This window comes from Macrotis lagotis, chromosome X, assembly GCF_037893015.1.
Source record: "Macrotis lagotis isolate mMagLag1 chromosome X, bilby.v1.9.chrom.fasta, whole genome shotgun sequence".
Lineage (NCBI taxonomy): Eukaryota > Metazoa > Chordata > Mammalia > Peramelemorphia > Peramelidae > Macrotis > Macrotis lagotis.
In genome coordinates this window covers 63514858-63535099 of record NC_133666.1, presented here as the reverse complement: position 1 = coordinate 63535099, position 20242 = coordinate 63514858, and the positions used below count along the sequence as shown (strand labels likewise).

Below are 20242 nucleotides of genomic sequence, written 5' to 3'. Positions count from 1 at the left end.
GGCCTCAGTTTCACGATCTGTAAAGTGGGGATAATAAATCTGTAGAGACCCTGTGAGCCTTGAATAAGATGAAGGAAAGCCCTTGGTCAAACTTAAAGTTCGATAGATATGTCATGTTATAAGATTTCATATATGTATATATATATGTATATATATAATATATAATTTCCATGTATAAATACATACACACACACACACATATATATATATATTATATTTATGTTCATATCTTTATGTAAAGTTAAAAATAAAACCCCAACCCCACCAACACAAGTCTCTAGAGTTAATGTACTCTGGGCAAATTAACACATATAAATTAGGACATTTTCCTATGCCATTTTGAGCACATGTTGCTATGGTATTTAATAACCAATTTAGCTGGCATGTAAACACTGGAACAGCTTCCTGATTCCATTCTGAACACTAACACCCATATAACCTAAGCATTTTTCCCGAACACAAAAACCTGTCTGAGTCTTTTCTGACTAACTAAACAGTAGGGTCTGTTTTCTTTATGTCATTTTTCTAGGCAAACAAGAAAAAAAGATTATTGACAAAATAAGTTTTTACTAATCACCTACTATGTGTCAGTCAATGCTGTGCAAGCTAGGGAAACAAGGGAAGGCAAAATAGTTTCTGCTCATCGTCTAGTGGAATGAGCATTGGACTTCCACTGAGTGATGCCACTGTAATGTTTGTGCATTGGGTCCAGGGAGAAGACCTTTTGTGAGCCCGTTTCCGCATTTGCAAAATGGGAGTCATAGCACTAATCTCTACTTTATAGATTTGGGAACTCTCATCAGGTAATATATAGAAAGCATTTTGCAAAGCCTTAAAACACTGTCAATTTGCTGTCGTACTTGAGGATAAGGAAATGGCTTGAGGATAAGGAAAAGGCACAGTCACATACATTAATGTCAGAGAGAGCCCTTGAAATATTTACCCCACTGGCCTTGTCATAAAATTTGAAGGTTTTACCATTAAGAATTTGGATTACGCACATGTCTTGAAGGCTTCTGTTAAGTTGTGACTTGGTTGGAGTTAGTGATGAAAATATTACACAGCAGAGAATAATTTAATGGATGAGCTCATTGTTACTGAGCCTAGAGGAAACGGGGCACAGTGAAACTGAGAAGTTTTGATTTCGGGGGGGGGGGGGGAGGAGGTCCTTCTAGTGGTCAGGTCCATAGCATGCTACTGACAAGATCTAGATAGACAGGAAAGTTATGAGGTTAAATCCAATCTCAGACACTTATTAGCTCTGTGACCCTGCCCAAGTCACAATCTTATTTGCCTCCGTTTCCAGATATGTATAATGCAGTGGATAAGGAAATGACAAATTTAGTCTAGCACTTTTGTTAAGAAAAACCCCAAATGAATGGAGCCAGGTTAAGTGGTGCAGTGGATAGAGGACCAGCCCTGGGATCAGGAGTACCTGAGTTCAAATGCAGACTCAGATGCTTAATAATTGCCTAGCTGTGTGACTTTGGGCAAGCTACTTAGCCCCCGTTGCCATGCAAAAACCAAAGGGACAAAAATAAATGAATAAATAAATAAATAAATAAGAAATGGTTGCAGTGGTCCCTTTCCTAAAGCGTTTTGGTGGAGAGGCATTCTACGAAATATACTTCAGAACTATGGTTTCGACTTCTGTAAAATGAAGATGGAAATAATGATCCCATCCTCACATATGTTGTTTCAAGATAGACATGGAGTGATGTATATTTAAGGTAATCCAAATTTTTTCTACTCTTCTAGGAAAGAGACATGCCAGTATAGGCAGTATTATAACAGGATTGTTCTGAAGTTCAAAAGAAGGCGATTTGTGAAAATAACTCTGAGCTTCATTTTTTTAATTGTAAAATGGAAGAACAATGGCCCTTTCCTGGAGTTTATGTTTTTGTTTTTATTATTTATTTTTCCAATTAGATGTAAAGATAATTATCATAATTCATTTTTGTGAAGTTTCCTCCCCCCCCCACCCTTCTATCCCCCAATCCTAGGAGAGCAGGTAATCTGAGATAGGTTATATATGTGCAATCATGTCCCACAGATTTGAAGAGCTTTTCTAAAAGACAATTTGAGCTAATTTATGAATAGTACCACAGAATTTTAATTTCTTCTTCTGTTAAATAGACATGGTAATCGTCTATTCCAGGCTTCCAAAATGGAGATCACAGCAGAGGGCTCTTCCTCACACAGTCTGTGTGCGGTATACATGAGGTAATATTTGAAAATATATTATGAAAAATATATATATGAAAAATAATGGCTGATTTCTCACGTGATTTTTTTTGAGATGAAAAAATTAAAAATACTCTAGAATTTCAGTTCATTTTTTTTCCAGAAATGTAGATGACAGCAGTGCATGCTTCCTCACAGAGTTTTTAAGTGAAGTTTAAAGGACAAAATATTTGAACAGTACCCTGTACTATTTTCTGTTTAGAAAAATTAACATGAAAATAATGGCACATTCTGACAAGAATATGGAAATAAAAGTTTTCTCTCTTGAAAAAAGTGGACCCTTGCTTCCTAAAAGGATTTTCAAACTGAAGCAATCTTTCAAAGGTGCGTCAGAGTCTTATTTTCCTCTTTATTAAAAGGAAAATGACCAAAAAAAAATTAAAAAAAGGCAAAGGACTGATGGCCATTCTTTTCGAGGTGATTTGTGTGGGTTCAGTGAGGTATTATGTGAAGAGTACCTCAAAACTTCTTTCTTTTTTAAAATTGACCTCAAAGCAATGGTAGCCCCTTCGCATAGGAAGGTCAAAAATGCAATGGGGTAAAATGTGAAAGGAATTTCTTTTTCTCCACTTTAAAACAGATAGAAGTAAAACAAAGTCCCTGGGGTTTTGAGAAATAAAAATGGGTCAATATATGAAAAATTCCTCAAGTGATTCTTTTCCCTTTTATAAATGGACATGTCAACCAGGGCCCTTCCCGCAGAGAATTTTTCTGAGGTCACACTGATGTAAAAAATGTGAAGTACCTGAGAGTTCCAGTATGGTTTTCCTGAAAATGAAGATAAGCTGTTTCACATGGCATTTGTGTGAACTGACTTGAAAACATACCTTCCTGAAATAATTTTTCAGAGGTAAAAAATAGTCATCTTTGAAAAGAGCCTCAAGTGTTTCAGTTTCTTCTTTTGTAAAATGGATATGAAAATAATGGATCCTTACTCATAGGATATTTGTGAGGTAAAAATGAGGTAATGTTTTCATAGCACTTTCTTTCCTCACGTGAAAAGTACCTCAGGACTTGATCTTTCTCTTTTCCAAAAATAACAGGAAAAACAATCGTCATTCCTTCCCATGGAAAAGGTAGGATTGCTCTGAGGTCAAAATAGGATAATGCAGGAAGATAGCTTAAAAAGTTCATTTTCCTTGATTACAAAATGGACAGAAGAAGAACAGGCCATTCTAAGAGTTTTTGAGAGGTAAAAATACAGTGAGTAATCTTTGAAAAATACCCCAAGTACTCAGTTTCCTCTATTGGAAAATGAACTTAGCGGCAACAACACTTCCCCAGAGGATTTTTGTCAGGTAACTCTGAAGTTAAAATATATGTGAAGTTTTTGAGATCCACTGTATATTCTTTTCGGAAATAGAGACAACAAGCTCCATCACTTTCTCAGGGTGTTTTTGTAAGATAAAAATGGGATAACATAAAAATTCCCTTAGGTTTTAAATTTCCTCTTTTGGAAATTGGACAGGAATATAAAGAGCCGTTCCTCGTGGGATTTTTGTGAGGTAAAAATGTGGTGATATTGGGGATCTCTTTCTTTGTTCTTAAAAAAAATGACCCAGTTAACCTTCCCTCAGAGGTCTTTAATTTTTTTGCAGTTTATTTATTTAAAGCATTTGTTTTATTTTTTTAGTGACTTTCCCAGGTTCACATAGGTAGGCAATTGTTAAGTGTTTGTGGCAGGATTCCTGTCCTCCTGGCTAAAGGTCCTGTGCCTTATCTATCTACTGCACCACCTAGCTGCCTCTCCCTCAGTGATTCTTTGTAAAGTATAATGAGAAGATTCTAGAAGAGTCTCTGAGAACTTTATCTTCCTTTTCAAGGACAAAAATGAAATTGCTCTCACAACTTCATTTTTTCTACTTTCTAAAGTGGATATGACAGTGCTAGGTGTTTCCTCAATGCATTGTGGTAAAAATGTGTTAATATGTGAAAAACAGCAGAGCCTCAGTGTCTCCTTTAGTAAACCTGAAGTGATTGGGTAAGGCTGTTCTGATGTGAAAATGGTAGAGCATTTGCAAAGTAGCTTATTGTTTCTGTTCTATCATTCATAAAATGAACATTGCTACCTTCCTCAGAGTATGTATGAGGTAAAAATAAGGTAATAAAGGAAAAGTGGCTCAGATATTCTGCCTGCCCTTCTGTAAACAACAACAACAACAAAAAGGACAAAAAGGGTCGCTTCCTCACAACATTATTGTGAGGATCAAATCTGTCAAGTTGTATGGACCTTTAAATGGGAGCTGTTGTTTTGGCTCATGACGTAATTTTTGTCCCTGACTTGATATAGAAACTCTCGATTGGCTCATTTCTGTTAGATAAATATACTCCAATTCCTTTCCAATTCTCTGCTAATCATTTTGTCCTGCTATCCCCGTTCATTGTTTATTTTGCTTGGAGGAGAGAGGAGGCATGATGAATTTATTAGTTTGAAATCCTAGCCTAATTATTCTTCCAACTCTATTTTCCCGCTTTTTTCTTTGAGGCTCCTCTTTGCACTCTACTACACTCTACAAGTCTTCCTACTTCCTAGCCGCCCTATTGCGCCACCTAGCCGCCTCCCCTGGGTACTTTCGTAGCCATTTTATTGTATTTTTTGAAGTGTTCTCAGGGGTAGCTAGGTGGCGCAGTGGATAAAGCACCGGCCCTGGAGTCAGGAGGACCCGGGTTCAAATCCGGCCTCAGACATTTAAGAATTACCTAGCCGTGTGGCCTTGGGCAAGCCAATTCACCCCGTTTGCCTTGCGAAAACCTACAAAAAAGAGTGCTCCACAGGAAGGCACAAAATGTCTGCCATGGGCGGAGCTTAGGTTTTTGACAGGGCTCTGAGCCCATTGTGAGCCAATAAAAATTAGAACCCGCCCTCTCACACGGATAGGGTATTGTTCCGGTTGAATTGAGGCGGGGCTTGGTTCTCGCGAGTCAGAACTTCGAGAGCCACTGCTCCTTCAGGTCGTATCCTTGGTTTCTTCCAAGCGTTTTTCGTCTTTTTCTCTTATTTAAGCTTTGCACCTGTTATATTCCTTAGCCCTCGTGTTGGTCAACCCTAAACCTATCTTCTGACTTTCTGGAGGTTTTCTAATTTTCAGACTTTTCGGGGGTAACTTTGGTCATGGCCTGTAGGATAGACCCTGAAGATGATTTTATTTTGGGAGGGAAATATAAGCTAATAAGAAAGATTGGATCCGGAGCCTTTGGCCAGGTCTATTTGGCAACTAATATATTAACGGGCCAGGAGGTGGCCGTGAAACTGGAATCCCAGGGTACCTCCCACCCGCAGTTAATGAGGGAGAGCAATCTCTACAGAAAGCTTGAGGGTGGTGTAGGCATCCCCCACATGCATTGGTATGGTGAAGAGAAAGAATTCAACGTTCTTATTATAGATTTACTGGGGCCTAGCTTGGAAGACCTCTTTAATTACTGCTCTCGGAAATTCAGTTTAAAGACTCTGGCGATGTTAGCTGACCAGATGCTTGCCCGAATTGAATATCTTCACAGTAAGGATTTTATACACCGAGATATCAAACCTGATAATTTGATGATGGGCATGGGACGGCACCGCAACAAACTATTCCTCATTGATTATGGTTTAGCTAAACCTTACCAGGATAACAAAACCAAAGAACATATCCGGTACCGAGACGATAGAAGCCTAACTGGTACCGCCAGGTATGCTAGTATCAATGCCCATCTTGGAATCGAACTGAGCCGTAGAGATGACTTGGAAACGATTGCTTATGTGCTGATATATTTTGGCAGAGCACGCCTTCCCTGGCAGGGACTGCAGGGGGAAAGTAAGTTGGAGAGATATAGAAAGATTAGTGAGAAAAAGATATCCACCACTATTGAAGAATTATGCTACGGCTTTCCACCACAATTTGCCACCTACTTGAAGTACTGCCGTGCTCTGCGCTTTGACGAAACTCCTGATTATTCCTATCTGAGACAACTATTCAAACAAGTTTACACAATGGTGACCCTACCACATCAGCAAGGTGATTATACTTTTGACTGGACCTTTATAAAGCAGAGATTAATGCAGTCAGGTAAGCCTTATGGGGTGATGAGGCAGGGTCACCTGCTAATAGATTTTTAAGCAGGAAGACCAGGGTGGCATAACAAAAGATCCGGAAGAGAAATGTCACCCAATTTCAAAAACTGTTATTATTCATGCAAACTGTTGATTAAGAACTTTAATTGAGAAAGCAAAAAAAAAACACCTTTAATATCAGAAAGCAAAAAAACACCTTTAATTTCAGAAAGAAAAAAAACATCTTTAATTTCAGAAAGGAAAAAAGAAGCACCTTTAATTTCAGAAAGAAAAAAATCTTTAATTTCAAAAAGAAAAAATCTTTAATTTTAGAAAGCAAACAATAAACCATTGATTTCACAAAGCAAAAAAGAAACACCTTTAATTGCAAGAAAGCAAAAAACCAAAAGCCTTTACAAAGCAATGAAGAACTTAATTTCAGAAAACCAAAAAAGAACTTGATTTCACCATAAACCGCTACAGTAAGCAAGATCTTCTGGGCCCAAACTCGGCGGATATCTAAGCTCGGCACAGAAAACACGAAAAAGGTCATTAGTTTTTACTCTCTAGTGTACAACTACCAACGTGGGCACTTGCCGATGGTTAGGGCAAGATTTTCCAACTTAACTTTAATATCAACTTACTCTTCATATCCTGAGATGGAGCGTGTGGACCGCAGCCCTTTTTTTTTCTGTGTGGCCTTGGGCAAGCCACTTAACCCCGTTTGCCTTGCAAAAAAAAAAAAAAACAAACCTAAAATAAAATTCTTTTTTCAAAGACATGAGTTTCCTAAGTGGTTGGCACAAGTCATTTTTAAAATATCCGACTTTGAGATTTCCTTCAGAGGCTATGTGAACAGTCTTTAACCCCAGGTGAAATATTTATAACTACCCACAACTGATCACCCTAATTTTCTCCTCCTGTCTTGGAACTTTGGAAGTTGTAAACTCAAATCCCTGTATGAGTACAAGCCAGCAAGTACCGAAGCTATTTTTTTAAGGATCTGAAAGACTATCCACGTGCTTACTACAAGGAACAGCAGAATTCCCGCAGGAGTTTACTAAGCATCATCCAGGTGAACTTCTAGGTAAGTCGTTTTTAATAATAAACTACATGTATCATTAATAATGAGTAATTATTGATTATTGATTTTGTTTTATACTTATTTATATAATTATAACTTACATTGAATTCATAGAAGTATTTATTTTATAATAATTAATATTATGCTTAATAACTAACTACATTTAGTATTAATAATGAATGAGTATTGATTATAGATTCTTTTTTATAATTATATAATTATAGTTTACATAGAATTCATATAAGTATTTCTTCTATAATAATTAATATTATCATTAATAACAATAACTACATTTATTATTAAATGTGATTGGGAAAAATTGTTGTTTTGTTAGGAATGGAAACTTTTTAGAAGTTAATTTGGGGCAGCTAGGTGGTACAGTGAGTAGAGCACCAGCCCTGGAGTCGGCAGTGCCTGAGTTCAAATTCGGCCTCAGAGAGTAATTTTCGTAGTTGTGTGGCCTTGGGCAAGCCACTTAAACCCATTGCCTTGCAAAAAAAAAACCTTAAAAAAAGTTAATTTAAAAATAAATTTTCTATAAATAAAACAAAAACCCTTACTAAGCATTATCCAGCTGAACCTCCAGATAAATAATTTATTATTTAAAGCAATCCTTGTGAAAATTATTTTTTTTATTGGAAATGAAAACTTTTTTTTGAAAAAAGTGAATTTCAAAATGAATTTTCTGTAAGGAAAAAAATGCTACTTGCTAATTTATGAGTGACAACATCTCCTGCAATCTTAATAGGTGTTTAAGGGACACTGATCATCTTGCTTTGCAGAGCATTTTAGATTTAGCCTTGTTACAGACATGAATAGGTCTTGTTTTGTCTCCCTACTTAGTACTATTGCACCTGTGAAGGTTGGATGCAGGTACCTCCTGTCGTTATTGAGTAAGTAGCTCTCTACTGATTTGCTATAATCTTACAGAAAATTAGAACAGAAGTGTCGACAGCCTTTTAAACAAAGTAGACTTCGACATCCATGCAAAATGGCTGTGATCCTATCGATACCAACTCCTGACTGCTCTCTATGAGGTGTTCACATGATTATTGCCCCTAGAAAGGTAAGGCTGCCTGGCTGGGTCCTCTTAAACATTTTCTTCCTTTAACTGACACCTATAAGAGAGACGGATAAAAGAAGCCTGTAATTATGATTGCAGGCAATAATATGAACAATGTATATAGCATGTCATCATAAATGTACAAAAAACCAAAACAAACATAACACCCCAAACCCTGCTGCCCGGAAATCTTTCCAGGCCTTTTGTGTAAATGTAAAGGTATAGACATTAATTTTGTCAAATCCTGAATATGGAATGAATTGTTTGCTGTGTCTTAATGCCATATGAAATTTTTGTAATTTGAAAAAATGACTCAGCAATAGTTTCACACTTGCCATGTTTATCCATTTAAGGTTTATTTCAGAACTCCAGACTTAAAAAATATATGAGCTCTTGGGGATAGGCAGCATTTTTAGGGATTTTTTTTTCAGCCTATTTGAACTATTAATTGGTTTTGTTTCGTCAGTTGAAATTAGTCTCTCAAAGTTATTGTTGCATAAAGTTTATGTAAAAGGGAAAAAAACATAATTCTATTTTGGTAATAGCTAGAATAAATATTTTCCAGAGCTTATCTTTTCATCTATTATACCCTTAGATGATAAACTTTTTCAGAAATTTAGTTGTTTTATTCAAATTGTCATTTGACAAAAAAAAGTTCAGGGCTTTAAATTTTTTTTTAGCCTGAGTTTTTAATTTAAAACTGTTTCAACACTTTAAAGCAAGATGAAAGTATTCAATTTGAACATGTGACCATTTTTTCTGCAGCCAGAAGTGGAGTTCCAGTCATCAGTGGACGACCATGCCTTTTCTTCAGTTTGAGAAGAGAAGAATCAGAAATTGGGTGAATTTGTGAACATCCTGACAAAATTCAAATTACAGCTTTACACAAAAGTGATGTTTCTAGCTGAAGATACAACATTCAAGACTGGGTCATCTGGACACTTGTGCTGTGACTTGCTGAATTTTGTAATGTTACCAAGGGGATATCTGGAGAAGAGATGGGGAAGGTTATTGCAATTTCTACTGTGTTGACTTAATGTGGGGGAGGGGGATAAATTTTTCTGTAATGGTGGAAATTAACCATTTCACTTTATCTAAAAGTCTCAAGAACTAAGCAAGTGTAATCATTGGAAGAGACTGCTTTGATCTCATAATGTTATACACATGTTCTAATACTATGAACATGCATTTTAAAAGGTGTCATTTGTGTTTTTATTTACCACTTGCTACGAGAAGGGGGATATAGAGGTGGGGGGTGCTGAGGATTGAGCTTCACTCCTTCAAAGGGATGGATTCATTTTCATTTTTCTTTTTCAGGTTTGGAAGTGGTCAGATTTTAAAGTTGCAGAGGTTTTCCCTGGGAATACAACTCGGTCAGGAATGCAACCAACCACTTTATGGCCAAAAGGATTCTCTGATGCTATTTTTTAGTAATAGATTGCTTCATTTACTGTGATGATACAGTAGTCTATCACCAAGACTCCAAGTGACTAGCCTGGACCATTTTTTTTCGGATTTTGCAAGGCAAACGGGGTTAAGTGGCTTGCCCAAGGCCACACAGCTAGGTCATCCTTAAGTGTCTGAGACCGGATTTGAATGCAGGTACGCCTGACTCCAGAGCCGATGCTTTATCCACTATACCACCTAGCCGCCCCTAGCCTGGACCATTGTTCCATGTAGTCATCTGTTCCCCAACCCATGCCCAACCTAGGCATCTGCCCTGTTACGTAGATTTAGAAGCCTCATTAACACAGGAACTCACTGTAAATTAGCAGTCCCATAGTGACCTGTATATAAGGCAACTGAAATGAGCCTAACCTTGAATATGGGACTAGAATAGGGAGTATATCTTATAGGAACATTGTGTCTGCTTATCCTTTAGGACATCCAGTCATGTAGGAACCTGTTTAATGTTTTAAAAATGGTTCTTTCTGGGGACAGCTAGGTGATTTGGTGGATAGAGCACTAGCCCAGGAGTCAGGAGGACCTGAATTGAGATTCAGCCTCAGGCTTTTATTATTGCCTAGCTCTGTGACCCTGGGAAGTCACTTGACCCCATTGCCTTAAAAAAAAAGTGAAATGTTTGCTTGTTATCAATAGTCTTGTGAAGGTTCTTTGAACTTAGGACAACAAATTGCACTAAAAGTATGTTTTTTTCTTGTCTCATTTGTGCAACAGGAATCATATAAAAATGTCTTTCAGAGTTGGAGTATAGGATTGTTGAAATCATATTCCAGCTATTTTAAATGCATTGTGGTCACATTGTATTGTCATTTTTATGTAAAACTTTGTACATTTATAATACATGTAGATAAGAGTTATGAATTTGCAGAGCATTATGCAAATTTCCATAAAAGGAAGCTCTGAGAGAAATTTATTCACTAAAAGATCTATGTTAACAAGAGAACTAGAACTGAAATGTATTATTTGAAAATTGATTATGGATTGCTAGTTGACCATTCTAAAAATAAGTTTCAGTTTTTTTAACAGTTCAAACAATTGGAATATTTGTTTTATAATGAGAAATAAAATCTTATTTTGAGTACTTTATTGTTTTGGAGTTGTGATTTCACTGATATGGGCATATTATAGCTTGTAATCTAACCATATTCTAATCAGTTTTCTTGCCTCCTCATACATTTTCAGGGAGTGGGCAGAGACAAGTAAGGGAGTAATCAAACTAATGCTTTGAAGCCCTTTTTCTCACTTCCTTGAACTAATTGGGATCCAGGTGGAACCTGTAAGCTCTGCCCGTATTATCCCTTCTCTTGATGAATGCTTAGACTACTTTTCCAAATGGAATGTCTCCCTAATGACACCTTTTGCACTACTATTGTATATACATAACTCCATGACTATCCCAACTATGTAGGGATTTGACTTATACCATTAACTTAGTTCTTCAAAAAGTTTCCTTCCTCCTCTTCTGCAATAGCTATTAGAGCATAGGCTATCATGATTTTTTACGGTCTTATTGCAAATGGAATATGAGATAATCTTATGCCCTATGAAATATTTCTTGTCCTAATAGTAACTCAGTCAATAAATATGAAGCACCTACTATGTGCTGGACACAGTGCAAAGTGGGGGGATACAAAAAAGGCAAAAGAGTGCCTACTCTCACAAAGTTCATAGTCTAATGGGGCCAATAGCAGGCAAAGAATGGACAAAAAGCTACAGAAGAAGTTAAATGGGAAATGAGAGTGCCAAGGCATAAGAATAAGGATTGAGAAAATTTCTTCTAAAAAAAGTGAGATTTTAGTTGGGACTTGAAGGAAAGTAGAAGGCAGAGATGAGAACGGAAAGGATTCAAGAGGGGAGCCATGGAAAATCTCCAAATTTGGAAGATGTGGAGGGCCTTGCTTGTGGAAAGAACCATCAATGCTATGGTAAAAGACGTAAAAAGATTAGGGGCTTCATATCTGTTGACTGAGTTACTATTAGCACAAGAAATATTCCATGAGACATGTTGTTATCTGATATTGCATTTGATGAGGAAGATTTTATTTTTGATTCTAGAGGCAATACGGACTGGATTTTTTGAGAGGGGTTGGGAGCTAGTTGCAGGATCAACTAGCTTCAGGAAAATCACTTTAGTGGCTCAATGGAGGGTGCATTGAAATGGGGAAGGAGACCAGCAGACTTGCAAAAATCTAGGTGTGATGTGATGAGGATTTGTACCATCGGGGTAGCAGTGTCAGGGGAGAAAAGGGGGTACATTTGAGAATTTTTAAAAGGTGAAATCAACTGGCCTCATCAACAGCTTGGATATGGGAGTGGGGGGTGAGTGATAGTGGGCAGTCCAGTTAAGTCCTGAGTTAGGAACTTAAGAAAGTGGGAGGATGGTATTGCCCTCCTCAGTAATGCAGATCCAGAGTGGGGGCTATGAGCAAAGATCCACAGTTATATTGTTTTTTAGGTTCTTGCAACACAAATGGGTTTAAGTGGCTTGCCCAAGGCCACACATCTAGGTAATTATTAAGTGTCCGGGACCATATTTGAACCCAGGTACTACTGAGTCCAAGGCCAGTGCTCTATCTACTACGCCACCTAGCTGCCCTCCCAGTTATGTTTTGAATTTGTTGAGCTTAAAGTGTTTTCTGGACTTCCAGTTTTCAATGTTTACAAGGCCTTGGAGATGCAAGACGAAGTTAAGGAGAGATTTTAGGACTGGATAAATAGAATAGAAGTAGAAATAGGGCTGAACTGATAAGATCATTGATATTTATAATGCTTTAAGACTTGCAAGACACTTCACGTACATTCTTATTTGATTTTCACAATCACATCACCAGGTTAAGTATGGCCATTATTTGTTCATTTCATTTTACAGATGGGAAAACTGAGGCCAAGAGAAAATAAGTGACTTTGCCCCTGGTTGCCCAGGATCTCAGAAAGGATTTCACCTCATGTTTCCCTCACCACTGGTCTAATGTCCAATCCACTATATTACACTGTCATCTTATTCAATTCCCTCCAGAATTAACTCAGCTAACTCCTTTATTTGCCTCTCCAGGGAGAACCTGTGAGCTAGTCTTTTGTTTAGATACAGGTTCTCTATGTTTTATTTCCTTGTTTCATTTAGAATGAGGTCAAGACCAACCCTCCGTTTTTCCATTAGTCTGTCTCCTTGGCTACTGGACAAGAGTCTCATATTTGAGAACAACAAAATTAATATTTTCTTGGCACCCACTACCCATTTTAACACCATTGTCCCACTTCCCCATTAAAGACAATAGAGGAAATTTTGGGGACCATTTTTTTATGTTCTTTATTGTGTCCTTTGCTGGGGGCAAAGGACCAACCTACCCTTGAACTTCTCTGTACTTAAGCCAGTCCAACAAACATCCATAGTCTCTCAGAGGCTGATACTCAAAACCTTTCCAGTATTACAAAGCCTTCCAGAGCTTGTACCCTACTAGGTAAGATTTGAACAACCCAGTGTGGCAGATGCATGCCATGCTGAGTGATCAGTATTGGATATTTGTGAAAGATAATTCTAAATAGAGGAGCTGAAAGGAGGACAAACTGAGCCTTTAAATACACAACACATTGCAGTTAAAGGGGTTTCTGATGACAGTTCTAAGGTGGACAAAATGAAAGGTCTACAAGTATTTATTTTTTTAAAGCTAAAATGGTCCTACATTTAGAGCTTTTTAATAATAGTATGAAATTCATGGAGTGGACATGAATCTCAACTAGCAAAATAATTGCGACCCTTATGCATCTCAATTATTTGTCCCTAGATTAAATGAAAGAAGATGGTAATAAAAGTTGCATTAACATTTAGCATCCCAGCCTCTCACTCTTTCTAGCCTAGTGAAAAATGTGGGGATTTTTACGTGATGATCCCAAAGGTCCTTTGGAGCATTATATGCCAATAGGATTTTTTCCCTTCCAGATAGAAAGTCTTTACCTAGACTCAAATCAACCCTTTTCCTCAGTCATAACTTCTGTAAGGTCCCGGAAATGAAACGAAGACAAGGTAAACATCCCCTGTGGACCAAAAGCTTGCAAGAAACTCCCAGCATTCAGTTGCAACTGCCCCCCTCCTTCATGTTAAGGAAAGGTTTAGGCCTAAATACTAATACACTCCAAAGGTCTTAAATTGTTCTTAATTTGCATTAACCTGAGCTGGTTATACAGTTAGGTAGTGTTATAGAAATGTAATTTAGGATTGGTGTATTAACGTGGCACATTGAAGGAAGACACCTTAAGACTGATTGATGAGAACGTATTTAAGAAAACCTTGCAAAAAAATTAAGACAGAAAAGCCGAATAAATGAAATATTTGACTGTTCCATAGTCAACTTCGTTCTAACTCTGAGGCACTCCATTTGGTACAATAGGTGTTATTCTTCAAACTGGCAATCAGCCATCTTCACCAAATTAGTTAGCAGCGCATCATTTTAAAGTTCATTACTTTTCTCTCTATTAATCTTTTATTGTATTGCAAAATCTCTACTGCTTTTCATCTTATGCCCTAGAACTCTCTGGGAAGCGAAAATTGTTTGATTTGACACTTTTCCCATAACAGTTTAGATAAGATAGCTGTCCCAAGGATTGAAAATTGGCTTGAGTTTGACAGTCTAGGTCTATTAAGAGAATTGTTTGTGGATGGTAAGTATTAGATTGAATAAGAAACCAACTGGTGGATCTGGTTGGCCCAGGGATCAGCCTGTTAGGCGATTAAGGGGGGCAGTTTGACAGTTTCTTCTCAATTCATTTATCCCTTCTTTAGACTAAAGTTAATGGGAAATTGGGCTGAGGTAGGTCCACAAAGTGAAAGTCCCATTTGTTCATCCAACGCTGAATCACACATAGGCTATGTACAGAAGTAGCTTGATAAAATATGAATTTAGTCACCAAAAATTATGACACCTGGTGAAAGAAATGCAGCATGTACATGTAAGTTTTAGAAGTCTGAGATTTTTGAAGTGACTACTCCTTTTTACCCTTGTCCCATAATGGTCATATTTTTCTCAATCTAGCATTGCATTCTGACTCTCTGTGAGCATATCTTTATGATTGTATCTTTTCTCCCCTGACAGACTAGGGGCTTCCTGTGAGCAAGACTGTATCTTCCTCATATCTCTGTCACTTTGAACACTTGGTATAGTGCCTGGACTGTCACAGTGAGTATTCAGTGTTTTTTTGAGTTGAATTGTCTATAAACATAATTATAGTGACCAAAATAAGATCACTGTGTTAGAATCTTGAAATGTTGATCAGACTGTTACAAGCTCAGAATGTTCTTCCTCAGGTTGGACACAAATAATCCATGTGAACATTTGTAGTGGTAGTGGACTTTATAAAATGCTTAGCATAATTTTAGGAATATTAATGATGGCAGGGCAGCTAGGTGGCACAGTGGGTAGAGCACCGTTCCTGCAGTCAGGGGGAACTGAGTTCAAATGTGGCCTCATACTCTTAATAATTACCTAGCTGTGTGGCCTTGTACAAGGCACTTAGCCCCATTTGCCTTGCAGAAAAAAATGGAATATTAATGATGTCTACATATCCTTAGAGAGGAAAAATGCATAGACATGTAGATTATTTGAAAAGTTAGGCTTAGATTTGAATTTTTAGGCAACTGCACTTGGACTTTGGGGATACCCTGAATTTAAGACAAAATTGTGGGTCAAATATTTGAGGTATTTGTATGTAGGAATAGAGGACAGGCACTTAGGGACTAAATCTGTGATTTTATTTACTTCAGGAATTCCTTCCAGATGCAAGTGAGGCTTGATTCCCCAATTTCTAGTCTTAGAGACTTGTCTGGAGGTAGTGAAAGATTATATGACTCCTCATGGGTCAAAAAGTAAGGAGGGGTGAGAGATGGGACTTGCAGCATGTGTCTTCCTGGCTCTAAAACTGATTTTCTCTTCAGCCAACTTTTTGGAAAAAGTGGATGAAGAATAATTTTTGGAGTCAAACTCATCTCTGCCATATAATAACTGTGTGACCTTGGGCAAATCACTTAACTTCCCAGTATCTCAAGCATCCCTCTTACTTTGAAAGGGTAAAGTTCATCATTTAGAGTTACCCTACAGGGGCAGCTAGGTGGCACAGTGGATAGAGCACTGGCCCAGGAATCAGGGGGACCTGAGTTCAAATCCGGCCTCAGACACTTCATAATTACCTACCTGTCTGGCCTTGGGCAAGTCACTTAACCCCATTTGCCTTGCAAAAAACCTAAGACAAAAGAGTGATCTGCAACACTAAAATAATAGATCCAACCCCCCCCCCCCCATGTAAAGTCTTAGACTTGCTTTCAAAAAAATCAGTTTCCGAAGTGTAATATAGGCAAATTAGTCTTTGAAAGCAATTTGTATGAAAAGGATCTGGGGGTATTCATAGACCTGAAGTACAGCAGAAGTCACCAGGGCAGTGTGACAGCCCACAGAAATTTAATGCCTGCAGAGTTTCCAGAAATGTTAATGAGTGGATAGTAAATATATTATTGTGCTCTATCCAGATGTTAGATAACATCTGGCCTCCACTGAGACTTTCAGGACACTCTGTATTTGAGGCAGAATGATAGTAGTGAATGTTCAATCTGGAACTTGGCATCCAATTTTAACATGGACTGGTAATTTTGAGAGTCCTCATATAGCAAAGGGCATGCGGAAGGGCTGCCTGAGGGTCATGTCATATAAAAATGATAACTTTTATCTTAGAGGCAGGGCTGGGGTGGGAGAGAAGAGGGGATGTGTTAGCTGCCTTCAATTATTGGGAGAGCTGTGACATGAAGGAATGATTAGACTTGTTGGATAAACCTAGGCTTAATCAGTAGAAGTTGCAAAAAGACAAATTTTTTTTTTTTTAGGTTTTGCAAGGCAAATGGGGTTAAGTGGCTTGGCCAAGGCCACAGAGCCAGGTGATTATTAAATGTTGGAGGCTGGATTTAAAATCAGGTACTTCTAACTTCAGGGCTGGTGCTCTATCCACTGGCAGTGCTCTAGCTACCCCCCCCCCCCAAAAGACAAATTTCACATCAATCCAACTGCCAAACACTGGAGTGGACTGCATGCTGTGATAGTGGATTCCTGATCAATGAAGATCTACAAGAGAGGTCTGTTTAACCACTTCAGTGGCATCAAGAGGATTCTTTGCCAGGTATGATTTAAACCAAGTATAAATCCTGAGGTCACTTCTAAATTAAAGATGCTGAAATTCTATGATTCCTTAATGAAAAGAATAGCATATGTTCTCTAAGTTGTGCTGTTGAACCTAAAGAAGCAAGAGAGAGACCAAGCTATGAATTTGGGGGAGTACATTTTGTTGCCAGTGACTATGTCGGGATACCTACTCAGAGGACATAGCACCGAGGGTCCAGAGAACAAGGTTTCATAGCATTGGGGGGGGGTATTGTGAGTAATCAGGAGACAGAAGCAGAGATAGCAGTTTGCTATATTTTTTTGTCATACTATTAAAAAGATATGCAAATGTATGGCCTAGAATAGATTGGGGGCTAGACTAGGACAGAAGAGGATCATGGTCCTTGTGTTATGTCTCAACAAGTTTCTTGAGACAATTCGAGTCATATATTCAAGCTATGAAAATTGTTTCCCAGATTTCTCCTTTCCATCTAATCTTGGCAGTTTGAGTTTTACCAGTGCAAAAGCTTTTTAATTTCATATAGTCAAAATCATTCATTTTGCATTTTATAATATACTCTGTTTCTTGTTTGATCATAAATTTCTTCTTCTCTTTCCATAGATCTTAAAGATAGAGTATTTCTTTATCTTTTAATTGGTCTATGGTATGACCCTTTACATATACATTCTACACCCATTTTGACCTTATTTTGGTATAGGGTGTGAGGTGTGAGTCCATGTCTAGTTTTTGTCATAGCATTTTCCAGTTTACCCAAGAACATTTGTTGAATAGTGACTTCTTATCCCAGAAGCTAATGTCTTGGGGTTTGTCAAACATTAGATTACTATAGTCATTGGCTACTGTTTCTTTTCCACCTAATCCTAATCCATTGATCCATGACTCTATTTCTTAACTGGTAGCAGGCAGTTTTGATGACTGCCCCTTTATAGTATAGTTTTAGATCTGATAGAGCTAGACCACCTTCTTTTACAATTTTTTTCATCAGTTCCCTTGCTATTCTTGCCCTTATGTTGGTCCAGATGAATTTTGTTACTATATTTTTCTAGCACTGTAAAATGATCATTTGGTAGTGAGATTGATATGGCACTGAATGAGTAATGAAATTTGGTTGGAATTGTCATTCTTATTATATCAGCTCAATTTAACCATGAACAAGAAATATTTTCCCAGTTGTTTAGATCTGACTTTTTTGCGTGAAAAGTATTTTGTAATTGTGTCCTTAGAGTTTCTGAGTTTGTCTTGAGCGGTAGATTCTGAAGTATTTTATAAAAGATTTTATTTATTTTGAATTTTACCATTTTTCCCTTAATATTGTTTCCCTTCCCCTACCTCCCGCAGAAGCCAGTCTGTTGATCTTTACATTGTTTCCATGGTATACACTGATGTAAATTGATGGGGATGAGAGAGAAATCATATCATTAAGGAAAAAAATAAAGTGTGAGATATTGCAGAATTACATAATAAGATAACTTTTATGTATTTTATATTGTTTGCAGTTACTTTAAGGGAAATTTTGCTTTCTATCTCTTGCTTTTTGGCTTTGTTGTTTATATATACAAATGCTGATGATTATATAGATTTATTTTATATCCTACTCCTTTGCTGAATTTGTTAATAGTTTCAAGTAGATTTTTAGATGATTTCCTCATTTTTCTCTAAGGAATACCATCGTATCATCTGCCAAAAGTGAAAGTTTTGCTTTCTCATTGCAAATTCTAATTCCTTCAATTTCTTTTTCTTCTCTGTCAGCTAAAGGTTATATTTCTAATTTTTTATTGAATTGTTGTGGTGCTAATGGGCCTCCTTGTTTCACCCCTGATCTTACTGGAAATACTCCTAGTTTATCCCCATTACACATAATATTTGTTGATATTTTATATAGATACTGCATATTATTTTAAGGAAAATTCTTTTTATACCTATACTATTTATTTTTTCAATAGGAATGAAATGTATTTTGTCAAAGTCTTTTTTAGTATCTACTGAGATAATCATATGATTTCTGTTGGTTTTGTCCTTGATATGTTCAACTATTTTCATCATTTTTCTAATATTGAAACATCCCTGCCCACCTGGTATAAATCCTACCTGATCAGGATGTATTATCCTAGTGATAACTTGCTGAAATATCTTTGATAAAATTTTATTGAAAATTTCAGCATCAATATGCATTAGGGAGATTGGTCTACAATTTTCTTTGTCTGTTTTGAATATTTCTGGTTTATCTATCAGCACCATATTGGTGTCATAAAAGGAATTTGGCAGAACTCTTCCTATTTTTTTAAATGGCTGATGTAGAATTGGAATTAATTTTTCCTTAAATATTTGGTAGAATTCACATGTAAATCCATCTGGACCTGGAGACTTTCTTAGGGGGCTGATTGATGGTTTCTACAATTTCTTTTTCTGAAAAGGGGTTATTTAAATACTTTATTTCATCTTCTGTTACTCTGGGAAGTTTCTATTTGTATAAATACTTATCCATTTCATTCAAGTTATTAAATTTATTGGCATACAGTTGGGCAAAATAGCTCTGATTATGTCTTCAATTTCCTCCTCATTGGCGGTGAGTTCACTCTTTCCATTTTTGATACTAGTAATTTGGTATTCTATTTTCTTTTTTTTCTAATCATATTCACTAAAGGTTTATGTATTTTGTGGTTTTTCCATAAAATCATTTCTTAGTTTTTTATATCAATGCAATTATTTTCTTACTTCCAATTTTTTAATCTGTCCTTTGATTTTTTAGAATTTCTAACTTGGTACTTAATTGGGGATTTTTAATTTATTCTTTTTTCTAGTTTTCTTAGATGCATGCCCAATTCATTGATCTCCTCTTTATTTTATTCATGTAAGCATTGAGGGATAAAATATTTTGCTTTGGCTGTATCTCATTCGTTTTTGTGTATACTGTCTCATTATTTTCAGAATAAAATAGATTTTCAACAGAAACTAGCTACATTTGTGGAGTAACACAAAAGGACTGTTTGAAGCCCAGCTGAATTTCTGATCACCTTCATTGATGAAATTTCATATCTCACTGCAGAAGCAATGTTATATTGGAAATAAAGAAGATAGGTAAAAGAGAGGCCTATTGAATTAGACCAATATAAAACAAGAAAATATTAAAGCTCTCCTACAATGAAAGTAATTTAGAAATTTAAGTAATGTCAAATTGATTAAAAAGTGCAGTGTTGCT

At 36.8% G+C, this 20242-nt stretch overlaps 1 long non-coding RNA gene and 1 pseudogene across 1 annotated transcript; both read left to right on the top strand.

The window, feature by feature from the left end:
- The first annotated feature begins 4878 nt into the window (after nt 1-4878).
- On the top strand, nt 4879-7042 carry LOC141498015 (casein kinase I pseudogene; annotated as a pseudogene).
- Nucleotides 7043-7046: 4 nt separating this feature from the next.
- LOC141498016 (uncharacterized) lies at nt 7047-10366 on the top strand. The gene is made up of 4 exons (XR_012471521.1): nt 7047-7361; nt 8289-8424; nt 9187-9428; nt 9739-10366. It is a non-coding gene; the product is annotated as an uncharacterized LOC141498016 (long non-coding RNA).
- Nucleotides 10367-20242: the final 9876 nt, after the last annotated feature.